This window comes from Strix uralensis, chromosome 6 (genome assembly GCF_047716275.1).
Source record: "Strix uralensis isolate ZFMK-TIS-50842 chromosome 6, bStrUra1, whole genome shotgun sequence".
NCBI lineage: Eukaryota > Metazoa > Chordata > Aves > Strigiformes > Strigidae > Strix > Strix uralensis.
The window spans coordinates 41,705,863-41,727,749 of NC_133977.1; the positions used below are offsets into that span (position 1 = coordinate 41,705,863).

General features: G+C 39.2%; 1 long non-coding RNA gene across 1 annotated transcript in view; it reads left to right on the forward strand.

Moving 5' to 3' along the window:
- Window positions 1–256: 256 nt before the first annotated feature.
- The window catches only part of LOC141945005 (uncharacterized), a 36,578-nt gene continuing 14,947 nt past the window's right edge, over window positions 257–21,887 (forward strand). The window contains exon 1 of the long non-coding RNA XR_012629390.1: window positions 257–662. This is a non-coding gene — a long non-coding RNA (uncharacterized LOC141945005). The remainder of the gene's footprint in view (window positions 663–21,887) is intronic.

Consider the following 21,887-nt stretch of genomic DNA (forward strand, 5'->3'; position numbering starts at 1 on the left):
CCTTAATCTCTGGCTCAGAGCCTTGTCAAATGCTGCAGTAAAGAACTGGCAAGCTCAATGCTGCTAATGGATTGAAATCTCCACCAGGTTGTTCATTTCTTGAGGGTTTATTTTTTTCTTCTGTCTTTTTTTTTTTCCTAAATACTGCAGCAACTAAAACATTGCTCCAGTCCTCAGTCTTCTATAATGATTGGTTAGGGACTTCAGTGACAACTCTACAGTACACGTAAGAGAAATTTAAATTATGCCACTAAAACATACCAAGGATTTGGTTGCTTATGTAGGTCAATTATTAAGGGAAAAAATAAGATTAAAACCAGAGGCTGTTCTGTATATTTGAAGTTATTCCTGAAGAAATAAAATTGTGGTATTTATGCTTATAACTTGTGACAGGTTCTCTAAGTCATAGGCATTTTGTCTCTTCTATAGTAGAAGCTTAAAATGTTTGGATTTTTTTTTTTTTTTTTTTGCCAGAAGGTAACCATAAGCTACTGAATCACATTTGAATTGCTCAAAAATACTAGAATACAGTATGGGAAATTATGACAGTTCCTTATTTTCTTTTCAGGATATGTTTGACTAATATTGTTCAAGAATAAACTGAGAAGACTACACTTTTTTCAAAGTTTGGATTGATTTTTTTTTTTTTTCTTATCACACAGGTATGCTATGTAATCTCAGTTTACCTTTTCTCACAGCGCTGTTTTTTATGTGGATGAAGAAAAAGCACTTAGCAGAATTTACCTGTTTGTAAAGCCATTTGGAGAGGGGTCCGGACTGGACTCAGTCAGGATGTAAAAAGCTATGTACATTTGCAACGTGGTTTGCAATAACCTGTATTGCAATCTGTTGTTGTCCAGAGCTTGAAAACTTTTACATTGGGGGGAAAAAAAAAAAGAAAGGAAGAAAGGCAAAAAACTATTATTCAATCACTCGTCCTAGGGGCAGGAATTTTTACTGTTCCTTTAGTCTCTGTTAACCTGGTTCTGTCAATGTCAATAACTCTGTGACATCCTGGGAGGAGGAAAAACCATGGGCTGATGGGTAGAAAAAGCATTTTGGTGCTAAAATGTTATCAAATAATGTATGTGAGTTAGCACTGTGTGTTCTGTGTCATTGTGCTGGATTGCTGCTAGTAAGATTGTGCTCATTTGAAACATAGGGCCTCCTTGAGAGAAAGCAGATTACCCTCAGTTCTGCTGGTGGATGGAGGGGAATGAAAAGGGATGTTTTCATACTGCTGCTTTTTCAGATCCATGCTCTAGCATGTTACTGGAGGGACCTTGGTGTGGTTTATCTACCGAGCAGATGGGAAATCAGGTTCTTCCATCAATGCTTTTGGCAGATCAAAATGACTGTACGCTGCATCCAAGCTGATGTCCTCCACAGAGTTCCTGTGCATTCTTGGGAACTACTGAAATACTGGGATAACTATTCTTCTTGAAATATTTCCAGCAGCAAGGAATTGATATGACCTGTGATGACCTCATGTTTCATTATTTCTGCCCCTTAAAGGATTTCATTAAGGAAAAGTGTGTGAATGGAGTCCATCTGTGCACTATTGCACATAGATGGCCTAGAACCTCTGCCTCATCTCAGCAGCTGCCTGTGCTGCAGGTTACTTAAAAATACTTTTGGGCTGCCCGTTGAAAGAAGTGGCTTGCAATCTGTAAGGACAACAGTTAGATTTATGAAGGGAAATAGGATAGAATATAGGGACTGACCAAGCTGTGAAGTGTTACATCAGTTCGGTGATTTTCTGGAGGGGAAAAAAAAAGCAGAAAGTAATGTTTGACTGTCTTTTCTTAGAAGACTGAATTTTATATTAAAGAATTATGTTTCTGGAATGACTTGAAAGAAGAGTGAAAAGACACCAGAGACCTAGAGAGGAAAAAGAAATTTGTGGAGGAGCTCAGAGGCTGCAGAGGAGCTGAAGCTCAGAAACAGGAATGGTGGGAGCTGTCTGGAGTGGAAAGGCATGGGAAAAGGTATGAGTCAGAGAGATTAAAACCTATTTGTTAAAGTTTTGCAAGGATGGACTAAAGAAATTAAATCTAACATGAAGTGAGAGGAAAGGACTTAAGGAGCTGCTGGAATTTGGCTGCATTGTTTTGCTGCTGGTTTTAGGATGAATGATTTGGACTTCAAAGTGCAATCTGCAGACCATGTACCAGTGAAGGGTATCATCACGTAGTTTTTCTCTTCTACCTGTGCAGACCTTGATTAGTGGTAAAGGCCCAAAGTGACTAAGACACATATTAATGTAAGGTCTCCAGCTGTAAATCAATATTTGAAATAAATGGTTTTAACTGTTCATTATGGAAACTTCATTCTGAGAATAATTATAAGTCTAAAAGTGAAAGTGAGATTTAAGTCCTGTGTTGATCTGCAGAGATTTGGCAAGCAGCATACATACTTAATCAGTCACACTGTAGCTTCCGTGCTTAAGATGGAGCTTGCAGCTTGTTTGTTCTGAGAAATACAGTATATTCATTCATCATGTTTATTCAAATTAGGGTATCTGAGGAGTAATGACAACCTTATTCTGCAAAATTATCTGCAGCGGTTTAAAAAACATACCTGCCAATGTGAAAATCAATAAATCTGATGACGGCATGATTAAAAAGAGTTCAGCAACCCAGTTGTCTCCTGTGTAAAACAACAGAGTTTGCAGCACATGCTCCCATGACTACTTTGTCCCCAACAACCAGCATTTGTAACTTTGCATTTTTAGTTTGTCTCAATAAACCTCTGTTATGTTTATGTCACTAAATGTGAACTTTCATTGACTGCACTGGAAATTTGGGCTGTATCAGAGCTACACTAGGAAGCACTGTGCTAATTGCTGCTAAATTATTTTAGATGTTACTTTTTTTATTGAGGAAGAGCAAAGTTTTATTATCACTGCTTTTGCAGAGCAATATGTTTGCTTGATGACGTAGAGCTACGTACATCTATCTTTCTTACTGAATTTCTTTACCTTTTGTAAAGGTACTTTATGTTTTATAAAGTATGGTTACTGATTGAGTAGCACATATACTGACTGCAGAAATAGTTATCGTTTTTCTCTGTTCTTATATAGGTCCCATTACCAGCTTCTCCTGCACCTCCTCCTCTGAATTAAAAAAGTAGAAATAATAATAACAATCTCTCTCTTTCTCTCCCTTCCAAGTAGGTAGGAGAAAATTGCTTGATTAGATTATAGGGTCTGTATATGTGTGTAAAGAATTTATTGTGGGAAATCTATATTAGAGCCAAAACGATTAATGGTAATTAATGTTCCCACGTTTAATAACAAAAGAATTAATAGTGAGCAGCCACTTACCATAAAGTGTTTCCTTGACATTTCTTACTAAAAATAAGAATTCTGAGCATGTCACATAGATTTTGTGAAAGAAGAAAGAGAAAGATTAGGTAAAGAAAACATCACACTGTAATTTAAACCATTATTTTTCTGACAGCTTTTTATCTCCTGTCTGGAAGAAATAAACATATTAAATTTTTTATTAAAATAGTTAGGCTTTGTGAGAGCATTTTTTTCCCACTACAATAATAAATATTTATTTCTGCCAGAAACAAAGAAGTTTGTCTATGAGGCTTTTGCTGATGCTTAGCCAAAGGTATGAGTCTCAGCCTAATAAATACAGCTCTTATGCACTTGTTTTCTCTTCTTCAGTACAAATTTTGATGTATATGTAACATTCCTATAGAGACCAGGTCATTCACTTGTTATTGATTATCTGCTTTCCTGTCCTCTGAGGCACTGGCACCTTTGATTATTTTTTATGAAGGATGAAGTGCACTATATCAATTAAAGAATAGCTCCAAAATACAGAGTTAAACCACAGTAAATTTCCAAATAAATAACAAAGGCTTACAGCAAGATCTTCAGACATACGGGCTGGACACTGGATGTGGCCAGAGAAGGAGTTTAACGTGACCTAGCGAGCTCTTGCAAAATCCTCCTTCTGTTGCTTCTGCTCTGCCTATCCCCTGTTGTGTTCAATTGGCATTGCTTTAAATATCACCTCCTACCCGTCAGCACGGCGGGGGCAGCGTGTCTGGATGAAATGGTAGGAGACTGGTGTTAGGCACTCAGATCAGAAAGGGGATTGCATCCATTTGGGAAAAAGCTCTTGGCCAAAGTGTCCAGTACAGAGTGAAATCCCATCCTTTTGAAGAAAAAAAAAGTGCATAAAAGAAAAATACTGTCAGATGTCCATGTACTATTAAGACAGAATAATTTATACTGAATTCTGCTCTTACTGTTTTGGTAGATCTGTATGTGCTCTGCCTGTGATCTGGATGTGGCTAGGGTTTCTATCTCTGTGCTTCTGGCAAATGTGGTCAGTATTTAACCCAGACTGTATTTTTGTGCTTACCATCTGCTGAATTCTGAATGTCAGATCCACAACTGGCCCACTAGTTATTTCTATTCAGCTATTTTGAACTGAACTCGGTGCAGTAGATAGGAAAGGATGTACCGGTTATGCGAAAATGTCAGCTGAACTGAATCTCCTCCCAAAAGCTAAAACCAAATCTTTCTTTGTGAAAATAAGAAAAAGGGATGATTCTCCTACATTTTTATTGCATTGTTTCTCCAACCCTGTGCTTTCTTAGTGTTGTTGCAATTAGAAGAAAATGAATATATAATAGTAAAGCCTGAGCTTGTAAGAGTTTTCAATACGGTTGGAATACCAATTCAATAGGCACACCATACTAAACCCTTACTAAGTAATTTCCAGTAAAATTCTATGGTTTTATGTGTGGAAAAACTTCAATATGTGACTTAGCCTGGAAATGTTTAGCTAAAGTGGGCTATTAGATCTCAGTCCTGACCACACTACTCTTCCAGTCATTATTACACGGCCAGGCTACTCAGATACTTGTTCGAATATGTCTGGAGTGTTTAATAAAAAAATAATTGGGAATGTTTTAAATGACTGACTGCAGTTTAGAGATTTGGATATAATGAAGGAATACTGGGAATATTGCTTACAGTTTCTTCTTGTAAGAGAAATTACTTAACACTTATAGTTATTTGTATACTTCGCAGGTCTGATTCAGCCTTACAGTTTTGATGTCTCAAACAAATGTCAGCACCTTTACCAACAAATGCACTGACAAGTGGAGTAGACAAGCAAGTGGGATGGAGAAGGCATCTGCTTCCAGTCTTCTGATGTACCTCGAGGACCTACGTCTGGAGGTAGGAGAACTGCTGCAGATCCCAGGAAGGATATTTCCTTGGTGCCTGTAACTTGAGTTGTATTGGAGGGTGACCGGGGACAGCCAAGCTTTGAACTCATGGAGGTTTGCCCATCTCTCGGGGCAGCAGTTCTGCTGTCTTCGTAATATGGGTACAATCCAGTAGACATCAGAAGCGTTGTGTGGCTCCAGAATTTCCTCTGGACCAAAAAATGGCCATTTTATATTGTGGGGGTCTGGGGGAAAGGCATGGGAAGGAAGACTTGCTTTGTTGTGATCTTTCTCCTAAGCCACAGCACTTTTGCAAACTGTGGCCCCTGAGGTTGAGAAGTGTTGCAGTAGGATTAGAAAGATGTTTCCATTAGTCTCACTGGATGGCATGCCTGAGTGGTTCCTTTGTAAAAGGTGCTGCATGTGCTCCATCTCGCTGAAAGGTAGCTCAGTGGGACAAACCAACGATGGAAGAGCGTAGGTGGACATCTATCCCTGCATTCAGCATATAGACACCCTTTGGGGAGGTTTCCTTACGCTCATACAATCTTTCTGCTCGGAAACAGTCAAGTCAAATGAAATATGCAGTATAGGTGAATAAACCTGTATTGCACAGACTGCATGCTACTCAAAAACAGTTATCCAAGCCCTATCTGCCAGAGATGAAAATGTTAAGGTATGGATGATTGTAAACCATTTGTTGTTTATAAATTCACCATCCTCTCTGATGTCCCCGGGTACTAGATTTTGCTTATGGATCTCTGAACTAGCTGAAGGAAATGTAAAATCAAATGTAGACAGACAGCTCCCTCTTGAATACATATCCGCAGAGGCTCAGGAACACTTGTTATGCTAGCAAGGGTGTGGAATAAATTACACTCAAGATATTTGCTCTAGATCCACCTAGTTTGGATGAGAGGTTTTGTGCGCAACGTTAAAGCCCCTCCTCAGGGAGCTGCCATCACCGTGGTGCAGACAGGTGGATCTGGAGATGTACGGTCTTGCAGAGTGGCAGAGGACCAGTGGATCAATATTTAATGTGAAGGCTGCTGCAGCCCCTTACATGCATAATTTATTCCTGCTTTTGGGTACAGATGGACCTGAATCAAGCCGTGCATCCAGACTACAGGGGTATTAGAATCAGGTCCAAGTGTTCAGATTGTCCTCGCCTTCAAAATGGGGGCAATTCAAAAGCCAGTATTCAACCATTTCCCTCCTCTCTCCTTTGCATAACACAGGAAGAAACACTTCGGGGACGCCTTTGAAATTTGTGTCAAATTACACTGACTTTCTCTTGTTGAGGGCACATAACACTGTATTTCAGAACAGAATTAGGGTCCTAGAAAGAATTAAGCATTTCTGAGTTTAATTAAGTGCACTAACAGCATATGAGCAAAGTCAGTCTCATAAAAGAGAACTTTATTGTACAAATTGACACAAAATAAAAGCCCTTTGGGATTACATAAAAAAGAACTTCTAAAAAACACATTATGGTGAGCAACCTAGCCACCCTGGCTCATTTCAGTGACTGAATATCTCTGCTTGAGAATTTTTTTTTCCCTGACAAACGATTAAATACCAGTGATACGATAGCATGCAATGCTAGCATAACAAGGTATGAGCAAGAGGGATTTGCTTTTGACTAGTTAAGAAATAAGCTTACTAATTCACAAATTTATTACAAGATTAGCCTTTAATACCTGATAATCACCTTCGTCAAGGAAAATTTCTTCTCTTCAAAAGGCAAATGAAATTTATAGATGGGTCTTGAGCCAGTCTCGTGGGTGGTACACAACATTCATGAGAGGTCCAGCTTTTCTCTTTGAGCAAGGGAAGAGATCATGTTTTAACAGACTGGGTACAGCGTGCAGCACAGCATAACACAGTAGAACAGAAACAAGACAGGCATGGCAAAATCTCAGATGCTTTAAGATTATTAATCTCTTTGCAGAAAACAAGTTTGATCTCTGTCAGACTGTCCATTAATTTTGATGGAGATACTTTTATGAGCTTATGTTTGTATTTTAGTGGGGCTTATTACAGCTAAATACACAAGTAAAAATGTATTTTTATAACGTATACAGGCAAGAATTCCCATTTCAAAGGTGACGTTGTCATATAGATATAAGAACATCAGTATTTGCTAGAGTCTTGTTATTATCTACTTTGCAATAGGCCATCTGGACTTCAGCTAAGAAAGGGCTCCCAATGTGTTAGGCTCATGCAAACATCTGGTGAAAAAAAGGCCTTTCCGCCCAAGGACTTTTAGCTTGAACTAATAAAAAAGGCAAAGTGTGGGAGAGGAAAAAAGAAGGACAGAGGGGGGAAAAAAAAAAGAAAACTTTCTACAGTCCCACAACCTTTTACTAACAGATGGAAGTCTGTCTCCTGACTCCCAGCCTAGTCCCACTGCCAACAGAGGATATTGCGTAATTGTTGAGCACGAGTATATACCCAAGTCACTCATGCAACGTTATTGTGAAACAGGTACGAGAGTAGCGTGAGCCCTGCCATATGCCAGAACTTACTGTAAAGGCAAATACAGATATAAGTGTTTGCTGCGCTGCTGTTATTAACTTTCAGGTCCAAAAGCTACAGGCAAATGACAAGATTTTATGTATGGGTGTAGAATTTGGTACAAAATTCTTCTCTCTGGTACCAGGCAGTCATGTCAGTTTGCTTGTTGTTATATTCCTCTGTAGAAATTGGGTGAAACAAGGATTTGAGAATCAGTACTTGCGGAAATGAAGACAGCAAAATAAACATTGTACCTTGACATGTAGAATTACTGAAGCTTCATTTCCTATGGATTTGTGTCCTTCATTTCCTACTCCCCTACCAGGTACTAATGGCTTCACCTTCTTGCACTACCCCCAGTCACCGCCCATACAGCCTACAGACCATGCCTCAGTTTCCCCTGAGCTGCTGCTTTCATGAGAGACTGGGAGCTCTACAGACCCTCATATGTGCCCCTTGGCCAATGCCAAGCCAGCAGAAATGTTACTTTAGAGCCACATGTTTCAGCTTTCCCTTCAGCAGAGACACTCCTTTCAATCCTCTACCTGTCTCCAGCTGCCAATGTTTACAGAATTTACAGGAATTTAATTATCTTTAAGGCTTCTACCCCTCTGTTGAATTGGATTGAAATAAGCCAATGAATTTGCAAATGGTTAAGGAAGAAAAGATCTGGCAGACAGGGCCAACATGTAAGCTTCATTTCTTCAGGAGAGTTTTCCAAAAAATTGAACTCAGAAAAGTGTAGGATTTTGAAAAATATAAAAGCATATGAACTGTAACAAAGATGATTGTCTGGTAATGGAGCAAAAGAGAATAAATAATGGGATTAAGTAGAGAGGAAAGCAAATCTCAGAGGTCAGTCCCCTCTTTGGATGACATGGAGGAAGAGATTAGAAGTTTCCATGATTGAGAATATAGCCTTCCCAAAATGAGATAGTAGTTTCAAAGTCCAAACATTAGACAAAAGCTTGTTTATTGAATTTATTAAAAAGGTCTCAGGCTTAGGGTTCTCATTCGTTCACTTCCTATGGGTTTCTACACACTGGAGCAGGACACGCAAGTGGGAAAGAAAGTCTGCCCCAGGATCTCTGAGTATGAGGCACCCAGTGCTTGAAGGTCTTTGTGGGGAAGGGACCAGGCTAAATTCCTCCTGGAGAAGACACAGGCAAACAGCTCTGTAGAAATCCCCACTCTTCGTTACACCATAGAAGATGGAGAAGCAAATGGTTTCTCTCGTCTTTTAAGTGGTGATTTCAAGGCTAAATGTGAGTGTTCTTGCACAAAGATACAGGCAAGAGGCCTTTGGAAATTATTCAGCAAAGTTATACAGCTTTCTGAACTTGAGCCAGGCAAAAATACAAGGACTTGAACCAAAAGGAAATATTTCATCGCTTGAATGCCTTTTACCAATCAATTTTTCTCTTTGGAATTTTTTTTTTCCTCTTGCAGCTTAGATAAAAAGATTGAAGTGTGATAATGATGTAATGAAACAGTCATGTTTGGCCAGGTGATAACTAAGCATTTTAGATATCCTGGTACTGGCTTTCAAGTGAACATGGGCTTGTAGGGGTGTGCTATACCTAGTTATGCATCTAAGTACATTCTCTTTCTCTCTTTTTGTGCTATTTGCGTGTGTGTGTGTATTTGTGATGCTGTGGTATGCTAAATGAATTAAAGCCCACTCTTCATAGTCACACAGGGGTTCCTGGATTCAAAGACTAACAGTCAAGGTGAGAGCTAATTTCTCAGCATACTAAATTTAAAACTCTTTCTCGGAGACTATTAGAGGTATTTCTGTTGTGGTTTTTTGTTTTTTGATTTTTTTTCTTTTTCCCCATACTGGGTGCCTTTAGCCCTCCTCCATGCATGAGGCCGGAATAAGCAGAATTGGTGGGGGACTGATGCCCTCACCTCCCACTCTCAGACTGAGAACTACAGCTCCACAACAATTTTCTTCCCGCCCACAGGTTGTAACAAGTAGTTAGTCACACTAGCCCTCTCTGCGATTGTACCTGCATTATTTATTAGCCAACGGACGTAACTCTGTCCCTTTTTTCAACCCAGTTTTAGTGACTGTGTATTCAGGGTCAATTCACTCACCTCTCTGCCAGCTGCGTAGGGTGAGGAGAGGCAGGGATTTTCCATGCACTCTTCAGCATTTTAGGGGCTTGAGTGAACCTAGGTGATTCTTAGGCATTTGTGTGTAAAAATACAAGTATTCCTTGCAAAGAGGCAGATGAGCTTGTAGAGTGATGTGATGTGTCAAATCAGATTGGCTACATTCTGTGGCGGGGTACCGTCACAGAATCAGCAGTTCAAAATCAGTGCATGTCATATGACAATATTAATACATAAAAACAGCTAGATGAGGAATACAGCACATAAAACTGCAAGACAAGCTGTTTGTAAGCCCTGTGCTTACAAAACAGTCCATATACTTTGACAACGGAGCTAATTTTCTTTTTAATAATTCTAGTAGCAATTCCTAATAATTAGCTGATCTAATTTAGATTTGCATTTTATCTTTTTAAAGCTATACTATTACAAATGGTCGAGGAACCTTGCACTTAAAAAATGGTGCTAATATCCTGACGACCTGGGACCACTGTTGGAGAAAAGGTTTTGCCTGAAAGGGTTTCAGGAAGTTACTAGACTCCTTTACATGGCCTGTTGGATCTGTGTATGATTTCCAAAGTTACACAAAATAAATACCAGGAGACTGGTGTGGTTTATACAAGAGTTTATAGAGAAAAAATCCACCCACCAGCTCCCTTGCTGAGGATTACAACCAGGTCTCTGCTGCCAAGTTCTCTGTTTAGGTAAAGCATGAGAAAATCTGCCATTTTTTTAGAGTCACAAAAGGGGTGCTACAGGGGGGGCAGTGAGAAGCTGACAGCTCTCGCTGCTTAAAAGGCAGCTGTTCCTTCTCAGGTACTATTATTAATAAACCCTAAGGTAATGTTTGCTCTGAAATATGTCTAATTGAAATAATTTACCCTAACCCTTAGAGAATTATGAAACTGTTTTCATCATGTTCACACACAGCAAAATAATTATGAGATGCCATATGGAAAAGACATCATGTGGTATATGTATTTCTGAATGTATACTTTTTGAAATGGTTCCCACAGATAAATCATATAGCTAATTTACAAAGAGGAGGTGGATAGTAGTTCTTAAGTATGCAGTTTAAGTTTAAAATGGTTTCAGGCTGGGTAAATTTACAGTGGTGATGACATGCAGTAATTGCACTGATCACAGGACATATATCACAGAAGATGTCGATAGCGCCATTAAGTTGCACTGCACAAAATGGAGCAGGAAAATTCTGCTGGAGACTCTCTGCCATTGCAACGTGCCACCCATCAAAGCCTCTTCAGGTCCTGCATGGTCCTGAGCTCGTTTTGCAGCTGAAATGCACCTGACTGAAACACTGGAGATGCTCCCCCATCAGCAGGGAGTCTCTGAGATGTTTCTGGTTTGCACCTGGAAAACTCTGAGCTGACACCTAAGCAAAGGGAATGCTCTCCTCCCATAAATTTATTTTGAGAAAAGTCCACGAGAGAAAATTTCTTATGTTGCTGTTCCCCACTGTCCATCTCTTGAAGGTTTTCCAAAAGGTTTTATTCCTAATCTCATCTGTAGTCACTAGCATTATTATGTATATGCATGATATATCTCTATATTTTTATGCATGCAGGTTTCATTACATACAGTAGCAGGAGAATTCTGTAGGGCACTTCTTGGTCTTTTTCCAGGAATAATTGTGGTAGATGATGAGACATCTGAGGTTCTCTTCCTGATAGTTAAGAAGTTTTGAAGGTGCTTTTTGAATAAGGAACTCTTATTAACATTTCTAGAAATCTGGCTGGAGATCAGGCTTTCTTGTCAGACTTCTGGTAGTTCTTGTTTCCAGATGGATGGAAGAAAAATAAGAGAATAGCTTATTACACCCTTTCTGTTTCATGTCCGATTAGAAACCAGCAAGTGAAGGAGACAGAAAGAAATCTCATGCTGTCCAGTCCATTCCCTTTGTTTCTAAGAACTCTTCAAAAAAAAGGGTTATGTCTAATTTGAACAGTTTAGCTTAGCCTGTATTCTGTCTGAATTAGCTCACCAGTCACTTTTGCAATTATTTCTGTGATGATTGGTAAAATATTTGAAAGATCTGGGATAGACAAATTAATTCACTCCCAGCCCTCTATTTTGCAAGAACTATAGACATGCACTGCAGCTGCAGTGTTTATCCCCCAGTAATGACATCATTACCCTGTATTACCACTCTAGGTAGTGTATTTGTCAACAGCCAGTAACTGATGAGCACAAGGAAAATATTTACCCAACTTCTGTACTGTGGCATTACCCCAGTAATGCCATTTCAGGAAGATCACATTGTGTTTCTAACATTCGTGCTACAGAAACTGAAAAAGCTTTGGTATTTCTGTGTGTATGGTGTGTGGTGATAAAATAACCACATTTTAGAGATGGTAATTACAGTAATTCTGTTTTTAAAGGAAAAATTAAAAAATGAAGGTGAAAAGGGATGTTCCCCTGCAAATAAAAGGTGGGAGTTTTCAAATACCCCTACTGCATGTGGAGCACTAGGGACATCCATATTTGATGACTCCCTAATCTTCCCAGTGTAACCACATAGGCTAATATTTACTCACTCTGTCTGTACAGATACAGTATCTGAATGCTGCTGATACATTAATGTGCAAGTATTTAAATTGAGCTTTTCTGGGAATCGCCTGGACTGGAGAGGTAGCCTTGCATCTTCCCCCTCTCTGTCATTTCTGGTTTTGGATGAGAAATGTGATGGTCTTTCTCCATTTCTAATGTTGCACAGACGAAAAAGCATCTTCCCCTTTTAGCAACTTCCAGTCATTTGTTTTTATGCTCACTGAAGGTGTATTGCATTTTGTGCTATTAAAGTGCCCTAAACCAAAAGTCACATTTTTTTCCCTGTGAGTTACAGTAGATTATTATTTCACTATAGTATCCGAAAGCATGAAATAGAGATTTATGATACTCTTGTGTTTTCCACTTCAGTTCATGTAATGTAGGGAAGGTAAAGTGTCTCTAGCTGCACAGTATCCCTTTCCCTCTTTTGTCTTTGGAGCAGTGTGTGCTGCGTGATTAGAGGATAGTGAGAAGGTCACTGACCAAACTTTATCTTCCACACAGTTTCCCACAGCATGTATTCCTCCTAGGGAACATTTTCTCAGCTCAGGTTATTTCCAGAAATGTTCTCAAACCATAGAACAGTCCTTGCAGTAAAACATTTCATTCCCACTTTTTATCCTTTATCTAGCAGCGCAGTGTTGACAGCATTTATGTTTCTTCTATTGACTGGGCCAAGAACAACAGGATTAATGAGGTTGTCTCTTCATGAGTGCATTATATTTTTTCCTCTGACCTTTCAAACATGGGAATCTTCTGTTTGCAATATTTCTTAAGGAAGGAAAACCCCTTCTTGCTGAAGCTCGTTTTGACGGGGGCCGTCTGGGTGGGAGCCTGGGTTCCCGCGCACCTCTGGGCGTCCCGTGCGAGGGATCGTGTCATGCGGGCGTCCTCTCGCCAACGTATGGGATGGAAGGAAGCTGTGAAAAAGGAAAAGAGGGAATAGCTTTGTTTTCTCGGTTTTTAAAGAATTGGCTGGAGGACGTGGGATATTTTAAGGACTTTCTCAAGCTATGAAATTCTGATTGTGAATCTTACGCGGCTGCCTACAGACTGTTGTACTGCAGGAACTGCTCAGGAGACGAGTGGACGTTGCTCTGCTATTTTTTTAAATATTTTTTTATTCAAAGGGATTGGAATATGTTCAGGCTGGACAAGCAGGGAAAGGAGTCGTCACTGGAATTGCAGCCTTCCACAGAACACTCTTGTGCTTTATCTTCCTTATTCCTGATTATTTTTGACACTGGGTAACTGGAACACAATCAAGACAGGATCATTTCTAAGTGCAGCCGGACAGGGAACGTGAAGAATTTTCCCAAGGATGGGAGCACAAATATCTTTAAACACAACAAATAGCTTTGCACATGTGACATCTTTTAGCCAACCTCCTCAAAATACATCAATTAGATAAGCTAAACATAATTAAAGTTTTGCATAAGATTGTTAAGGGTGACTTATTCCCATTTTTCATCTGGGGAAATGGAGGGACAGAGAGCTGGAAAAACTCCCACTAGCTTAAAAGTTATCTACAAAAGCTGGTCCCCAAGCTATTAATTTCCTCTCTAAATTATTTATTTCTCTTCTTGGTAGGGAAAGAAGCACCACAAATCTGTGCATTCTTATTTTTCATCTTACGGAGAAGTAAAACCCCTTTATGGAGAAGATACTTTAGTGTCAACCCTTTGACCTGCTACTTCCACCCATGGTAAATGGTGGAGAAATCTGCTTGATATTTTGGGGAAGGGAGAAGTAAAAGAGACTATATACATATGTACATAGAATTATATATAAATATCTATATCCCCAAACATAATTTTTAAATAGCTATAAAAAGAAGTGGAAACATGAAAGCTTGCAACACTTGCAGAATGCATTTTCCATAGGTGTGTAGTTCAGCTGCACATAAGAAATTCCTTTGTCATGTAGGAAAAACAGCTCTTACCTGCTGACTTGAGGGGAAAATACAGTGTCCAGGGGCCTGCCTTGCTGAGCATTCCAGTGCTGGCTTTACTTTGTGTCCACAGTGCAGAGGGCCAGGACACTGGGCTGACCTCCAGGCAGCGATCCAGGAGGACCAGAGCTCAAGAACTTGACTTAGGCTTTAAGCAAGCTCGAGACCTCTGCGTGTGGATCCAAGTCATTCTGGGACTGTGAGAGTGAGCTGAACTAGATGTGTGGACATAGCCAAATTCATCCATGTCTGCCCTAGGAAAAGAACAAAAACAAATATTCCTGGCTCCTTGCTTTAACTATTTAAATAATACCACTTATTAAGCACAGGCTGCTTTTACAGTGCTTTAAATTGAAAAAGTCATCAGAGAAGCTGAGACGTTTCTGAGCAACTCTTCAAAGTAATATTTCATGAGATTTTGAAATATTTTCTCTTGAAAATAGCAATACTTCTGTGTAAAGAAAGTAATTCAACTGTGTATTGTCCTCAGGCGCTGCCAATGGTCACTACTTGCAAGTACCAGGAGACAGTTTCTGAGTGTTAAGTGGGAGTGTATTACACGTCTTAAATTTGTGTTTCCTGGGTTTCAGAGCTTCGGAGTTTGTTGCCTGAACTCTTATTTCTTCCTTTTAAGATTTCTATTGTAGCTGAACTTAAATAACCAGAGAGAGCACTTACTGAGTCCATATATGTATTTGTCAGTATTTAGGGCACTTAAACATAACTATGATGGAGAAATTCTTGTATTCTACTTTTCTTTTATAATAATGTATGCAGAGGAGACTAATTCTCTCGAGTTTTACTGTTGTTTAGCAAGAATAACGGGTAAAGCTAAAGAACTTGCAGTTTGCTTTCTGTTCCTTTGAGCAATCAAGCTCCCTGTCATACACTAGTAAGATACTCTCATAAAGCCCTGAGTGAAAATAATTTTGGGGTTTTAACCCTAAAGACTTTAAGATTTTAAAATCCGGACACTTCAGGATTAAAAAAAAAAAACCAACTAAAACATGTATCTCTCGGTGAACGGTGAATACGTGTTTGTGTAGTCTGCCTTATTTGCATTTGTTGGTAATTAATTAAAAAACATGAGTTTAATTAAACTTGGAGTTAGGGGATTCATTAAAATAAAAACAAAAAGCATTTCAGTTAAAAATGTAAAATAACGCGTTCAGTTGAGTTTGCTGGTGCAGCTTAAGGATTTGCAGAGAAATGCCAGCAGTAGTAAAACTTTAGGGACTATTACACTGCACACAGAGAAGAGTTACTGAACAAGGAGAGTGAGTGCATGTCTTTGTCAGCAGGTAATTTTAACTTTGTAGATACTAGAATTGAGATTATAATATTTGCTTTTGGTTTCTTTCTGATCTGAGTTTGTGGCTGTGAAAAAATGACATCCATAGAAGTCCATAGAAGGGGAAAAAAAGATTAAATGCTTAAAGGGAAGAGATATCACTCATGTAAAACTCAAGACGAAATTGTACTTACCTGTTTATACTATCATGAAAAGTTCTTCCTCTTTTTGCTCTCTTCTAGTCACGACTCACTGTCCTTAGCATTTTTTTATTTTTTTGTTTTTTTCTTTTGAGAACAGTGGAAGGAGTTTGTTTTTTAAGGCAAGAGATGTTTTTAGGATGTTGAAAGTAATAATTGGAAAAAAAAATCCCAATCGTTAATGACAATTAAGCCTGATGTTTATTAAACATTTTTCTGTAGCCTGCTCTCTTTGATTGTGCCCCTTTTTCAGGACTGGGCTTGTCCCACCAGCAGAAGTCTTGAAGTTTTTGAGCCTATGTTATGAAAATTGTCACTGAGATATTTCTGTTTGTGCAGTGAAATCGAAGTGAAACCTTTCCATCTTCTCAGATTGAGGGGCTTTAGTGAAGATCTCCCAGAGCAGCATTCAGTCCTTTACAGGTCCAGTTTGTTGCCTACGTGTGCTGCTCTGCACCAGCTACGGCAGCTTGGGAAAGGCACAGGAGCTGATGGCACTGCCTCTTCTGTAAGGTGCTGTGCTCTTGGGGTGGGGGAGCTACTGAAAAATGACTGACTTTGATCAAACTGCTTCAAAATTAAGATTTTCTACTTTACTCTTCCCCTGAAGTATTCAATTTGGGGAGGAAACAATTATAATAATGGAATATAATACTTGCTAAAGAATTCCTAGTTGTATTCATCAGGCTCATTTTCCTATGAAGTTAATATAAAACATCTCAGTAATGAATACAAAATGTATACAAGAAATGCTATATTAATTTGCCTAGAGGTGTGTCTTGAGGGTGGCTTGGCACCAGTGTGCAGGATGTTGGTGAACAACTTGGGTATATGCAAAGGACCAGAATTATTAAAAAAAACCCAACAGAACAGTATGTTGCACCTTTGAGATGAGAAACCATCTGTGGGTGCCTGTTTCTGGCACCGCTGGACAGGAGGATCCCACATTAGCAAAACACCTGCACCAGCCACGGTGCTAGGGAAGGTGGCCCTTGCATGGGGAGCAGATGCTCCACAGCTGAAGCCTTTCAAAGGAGACACCTTTAAAGCCCCCAGCATTATGGGATAACTGAATCGTACGTAAATAGTCTTTAAAGGGAACATTGTCTGCTTTTAAAAAAAAAAAAAAAAGAAAGGAAAACGAAGTGGGTTTTTGTGTGTGGGTAAAGTAAATACGGTTAGAAATACATGACTTGTTAAGAGCTTTTTGAGGACCCCACACTCACAAAATCTTTTAGGTCATGTGTTTGCTTTCTGAAACATTTGGTAAGTAATAAGTGCCAAGGGACTATATGCACTCCATCTGGAATTAGCAGATTCCTCTTTGTTCAATTGTTCCTAAATTTGGAACCAGCCGACTTGCTTAAAAGTATTTTGATTTTCTTTTAAATAAATACAGGAAATAAACATAGCCCAGGACCTTCAGAGAGGTACATTATTAGTCTTCTCCCTGGCTCCATGAGCCATACGAGTCTTAAAGGGGCATTTGTCAATTTTGATGTTTCCTATTGGTTTATGGTAACAATTTGTTTGGAGTGCCCCATCATTTTTGTTTCCTTTTTTATAAATAGTATCAAAGAAATCAGAGATGGAAAAAGAACTGTTAGGTCATTGAATCCACTCCACTGCCAATGCAGTCTTGTTCCCTACAGTGTATTTTTTCCATTTCTTTGTCCAGGTTAAACTTGGAATTACGTTTAAGAGCCTGTAGGTCTGATGAGAGGTACAAGAGCAAGTGGAGATTTTACTCTTTTGTTCTTTCCTTACCAGATAAATATCTCATTTTCATCTCCACCTTCCCTACATAAGGAAATGACATGTCAAAAGATCAAGTAGATGCTTTCTCTTTGCAGGTGTTGTAGATTACTACCTCATCCCTGTAAAAATTTAATTTTTGCTTGGGGAAAGCAAAAAAGGAAGAGGAAAGCAACACTTCTCTTATCTTCCCTGATGTCCTATAACACCAAAGAGTAAGAGTCTGAGACCAAGACACCTGCTTGTCCAGTAGGCTTATGAAAAGAGACTGTGTTTCCTTGAAGACCTTTAAAAACTTCTTTAGAGAAAGTTCTTTTAAAACAAACACAAAACTTTACAAATACATTTGAGCAAGCACTTTAAAGAATTGAAAAACCACCCTGGAATCGCCCGAAGTTGCACCGAATCCATGATACAGAATTCAGCTGGAGGACTACTTGACGCTGAAAATATTTTCAATGAAAAGCTTGCAAATCAAAGCTCAGAAAGGTTGTCCAATGTCATTACATTTGGCATATGAAGAATTATTAAGAGGCGCAGATCTGTAGATTTGGGATCACAGCCTAAGATATTCAGCCTGTATATGTTGGTTTGCTTCCACGGTTTCGAATGGAACGATGCCTATTTACAATAGCTGGGGATGGATGATCCCTCTCTCCACCGACTTTAGAGAAAGCTTAGGGAGACTCGCTTTCCTAAGCCAGAGCTGGCCTTCGTGAACTGTGTCTTACCATGCATTACAGAGCAGGATCAAGGTCTTTATCTAGTTCACGGTTGCTCAGAATTTTGTTACATCCAACATTTGTTCAAAATATAAGCAAACATTTTATTTCTGCTTCAAGTTTTCCTAAGAGTGGAAGTAATGCAGCACAAGCAGATACATATTTTCTCCATGGCTACAAGGCCTTTTTATTTGGTCTAGATACACATCTGTAACTATTTTACCAACTCATGTATTCATATATATTTTAAGTCAAAGGAGCTTAAGTTTTCACTTCTTGCACTGAGTTGCAATCATTCTGTTTTGCAGGTTGCTTCCTATGCATCGTGTTTCAAGCAGCCTCAGGGCTTCTCTAAATCATTATTCTGTTCTTTCCTAGCAAGAAGGAACCAAAACTATAGTCAAAGATTAGCATGGCCTAGGCAAAACCTAATCATAATCTCTTCTACATCTTTTCCTATTCCAGTCAATCCCTGTTCTGAGGATCAAACCTGTATTTCCTCTGTGTGCTTTAAGAAGGTATATTACCATGATTAAGTGTCAGCATCACTCAGCTGGATCTGTTGAAGATACCGATGTTTTGGCTTGGCCCATGACAGTACTGATTCCTCCTTTTTAAATCTAAGCCTGTGAGTATGAGTTCAGGAGTTGTATCAAAGCTTCATGAAGACTAAATTGTGTGCACACAGTTTAGATTAGGACACTTCAATTCTTAAAGCAAATTTGTTCTCAGATTTAAGGAATAGAGCCAGGGATGTCAAGGGCAACAAGAACAGCTTCTGTAGGTACATCAGTGATAAAAGGAAGATTAGGGAAAACGTAGGCCCTCTCTGGAAGGAAATGGGAAACCTGGTTACCCAGGATATAGAGAAGGCTGAGATACTCAATGACTTGTTTGCCTCAGTCTTCACCAGCAAGTGCCCCACCCACAGGCTGAGAGAGTTGGGGTTGTTCATCCTGGAGAAGAGAAGGCTCCAGGGAGACCTTATAGGGGCCTCCCAGGACTTAAAGGGGCTACAGGAAAGCTGGGGAGGGACTCTTGATCAGGGGTTTAGGAATAGGATGAGGGGTAATGGTTTTAAACAGACAGAGGGTAGATTTAGATTAAATCTAAGGAAGAAATTCTTCCCTGTGAGGGTGGTGAGGCCCTGGCACAGGTTGCCCAGAGAAGCTGTGGCTGCCCCCTCCCTGGAAGGGTTCAAGGCCAGGTTGGACGGGGCTTTGGACAACCTGGGCTAGTGGAAGGTGTCCCTGCTCATGGCAGGGGGTTGGAACTGGATGATCTTTAAGGTCCCTTCCAACCCAAACCATCTTATGATTCTACCACTATAGTACCATGGACTACTGCCTGTAACTAATATATGTAATTATAAATATAATACCTATAATATATATAACACAATATGTATATTTATGTTACAAAATATATAATATTTTTATATATTATATTTTATATAATATAAAAATAGAATATAAATAATGTATAATATATATTTTATATATTAGGAATATTTAATATTTTGTGATTTGAAACTATAGTAATTTGTTTTCTTCTGTACCTACAACTTAAGTAGATATATCTGCTAAGAAAATTGTTGATAATTGTGATAATTTTCTTGAAGAGAACATATTTTCAGGATTTTTTGATGGCAAGAAAAGAAGAAATATTCACTCTTGTTCCCATAGAAATTTATTAAAACCTTGCCATTAACATCTGTGGGAGGACAGACCCCCAAATTTCTATATAAATGAGAGACTGGTTGTTTCTTTTTGTTTCTGGTTATTATTTATAAATTCTGAACAAGCAACTTTGTTATGAGACTAAACTTATTATTTGCAACTTGTAAATCTTTTTGACAATGCATATGTTCATACTTCATATTTTATAGTCTCCTTTTAGGAGACTACAGGAATTTCCATCATTTCAATTACAAAAATTACTGATAGGTGGACAAAGCCTTACTAAATGATGATGAAACACAGAGAACAAACAGAAATATTGGATGGTAGATGAAGCAAACCTGAATTTTAAAACATAGAAAAAGGTTATCAAAGTTTCACTCCTGTGAACTGTGGTTTCTTTTAACGCACTTGAAGGCAAGCTACTTTGGCAGGTCAGGTTATCGCATTGTGCTATAGTTAGAACTACTGACTGGTTCTGTGCTGTTGTTTGTTGAGATGACTAAGTTGTCATTTTTAATTAGCTTTATGCTCTTCTCAAAGGCTAATTACTTTACTTTTTATCAAGATTACTTGATTGGTAATGACAAGGGTGCCATGGTTACGTATTTTTAGAGAATTCCCCAACCTGCACAATTATACGATTTTCTGTTCCCCCTGGATTCTTTGTGCAGTAAAGCCTTCAGTAAGAATAATGGTTAACAAAATATATATTTACTATTGATATCAACAGAAGAAAGTATCTCTTGATTTTTTTTTTGACAGGAAGACCACTGCTGATTTATTTAGTGAGTGTAAAAAAACATTGCACTTAGTTTACTTCCCTGTCTGTGACACTAGTGCTGCTCTATTACCTTGGCTGAAGTTACCTCAGGCAAACTGACTTTGAGACCTTTCATTTTTCCTCTTATTTGTCTATAGTCATGCATCTGTCCTGGTCATTGTGGAAATCCGGACTGACTTAACTGCATACTTATTTCAAACTGTACAAATTATATAATCAGACACTGACTTTTGGAGAGCATTTACTATCCTGTTTACCAGGATTTGTTTGAAGAGTCCTTGAGATAAGTATGAGAGGTGCAGTCACAGGTGATATCCCTCTTTTCTTTGACCACCTATAGATTACTATAATCTATTCTTGTTTGAAACAGCAGCAGCCCAAAAGGTGACACCTCTATGAAGGTTCCCTGAAGGGGGGAGGCAGTGACAGGGGACATAAATACTCCTCTGACATTTTTTAGAAATACAGTTATACCCAGCGAATTGCTACTTTACTCCTGTTCTGCAACACATAAATACACGTCAGATGTGTGGTAAACCAAATTCTCTCAGGAGCTTGTCCTGAAAGAGGAAAAGACATAATGATTTAGAGTCTACATCTGCAGCTCTTGCAGCTGCTTCAGTCCCTGCTGCTGGAGGAGAATTCCCTGCATCAACAGCCTCTTGACGTAGGGGCTTAGAGCAAGCTCCCAAAGCAAAAGCCCAAGGGAACCCAACGCTGTTGCTAACCCATCGGAAAGGCGAGAAGGGGGCAGCCACCGTGCAGCTCGAAGGAAAGAGGTTCCTCCTGCCATCAGACGCCCCATCTTGCATCACCTCTACTGCCCCTTTGCCAGTGGAAGAGGACTGCCTGATGACTGTGATTCTTGTTGTATTCTCCAAAATCTGTTCAGAGTAGGATTAGACTAGGTAGCTTCCTAAACCAAAGGGAAGGTCAGCACAGTAGTGCACTGGCACGGCACACCTTTGTCCTCAAGCTCACAGGAGAAGCTGCTGAAGGCAGTGTTTGGCTGTGAAGGCCTGCTGGAACGTCTTCAGTCGCAGGAAAAATGTGTGGGACATCTCTGTAACAAAGCAGCTGAAGATGTGAAGGTGTTGTGGAACGAAGGC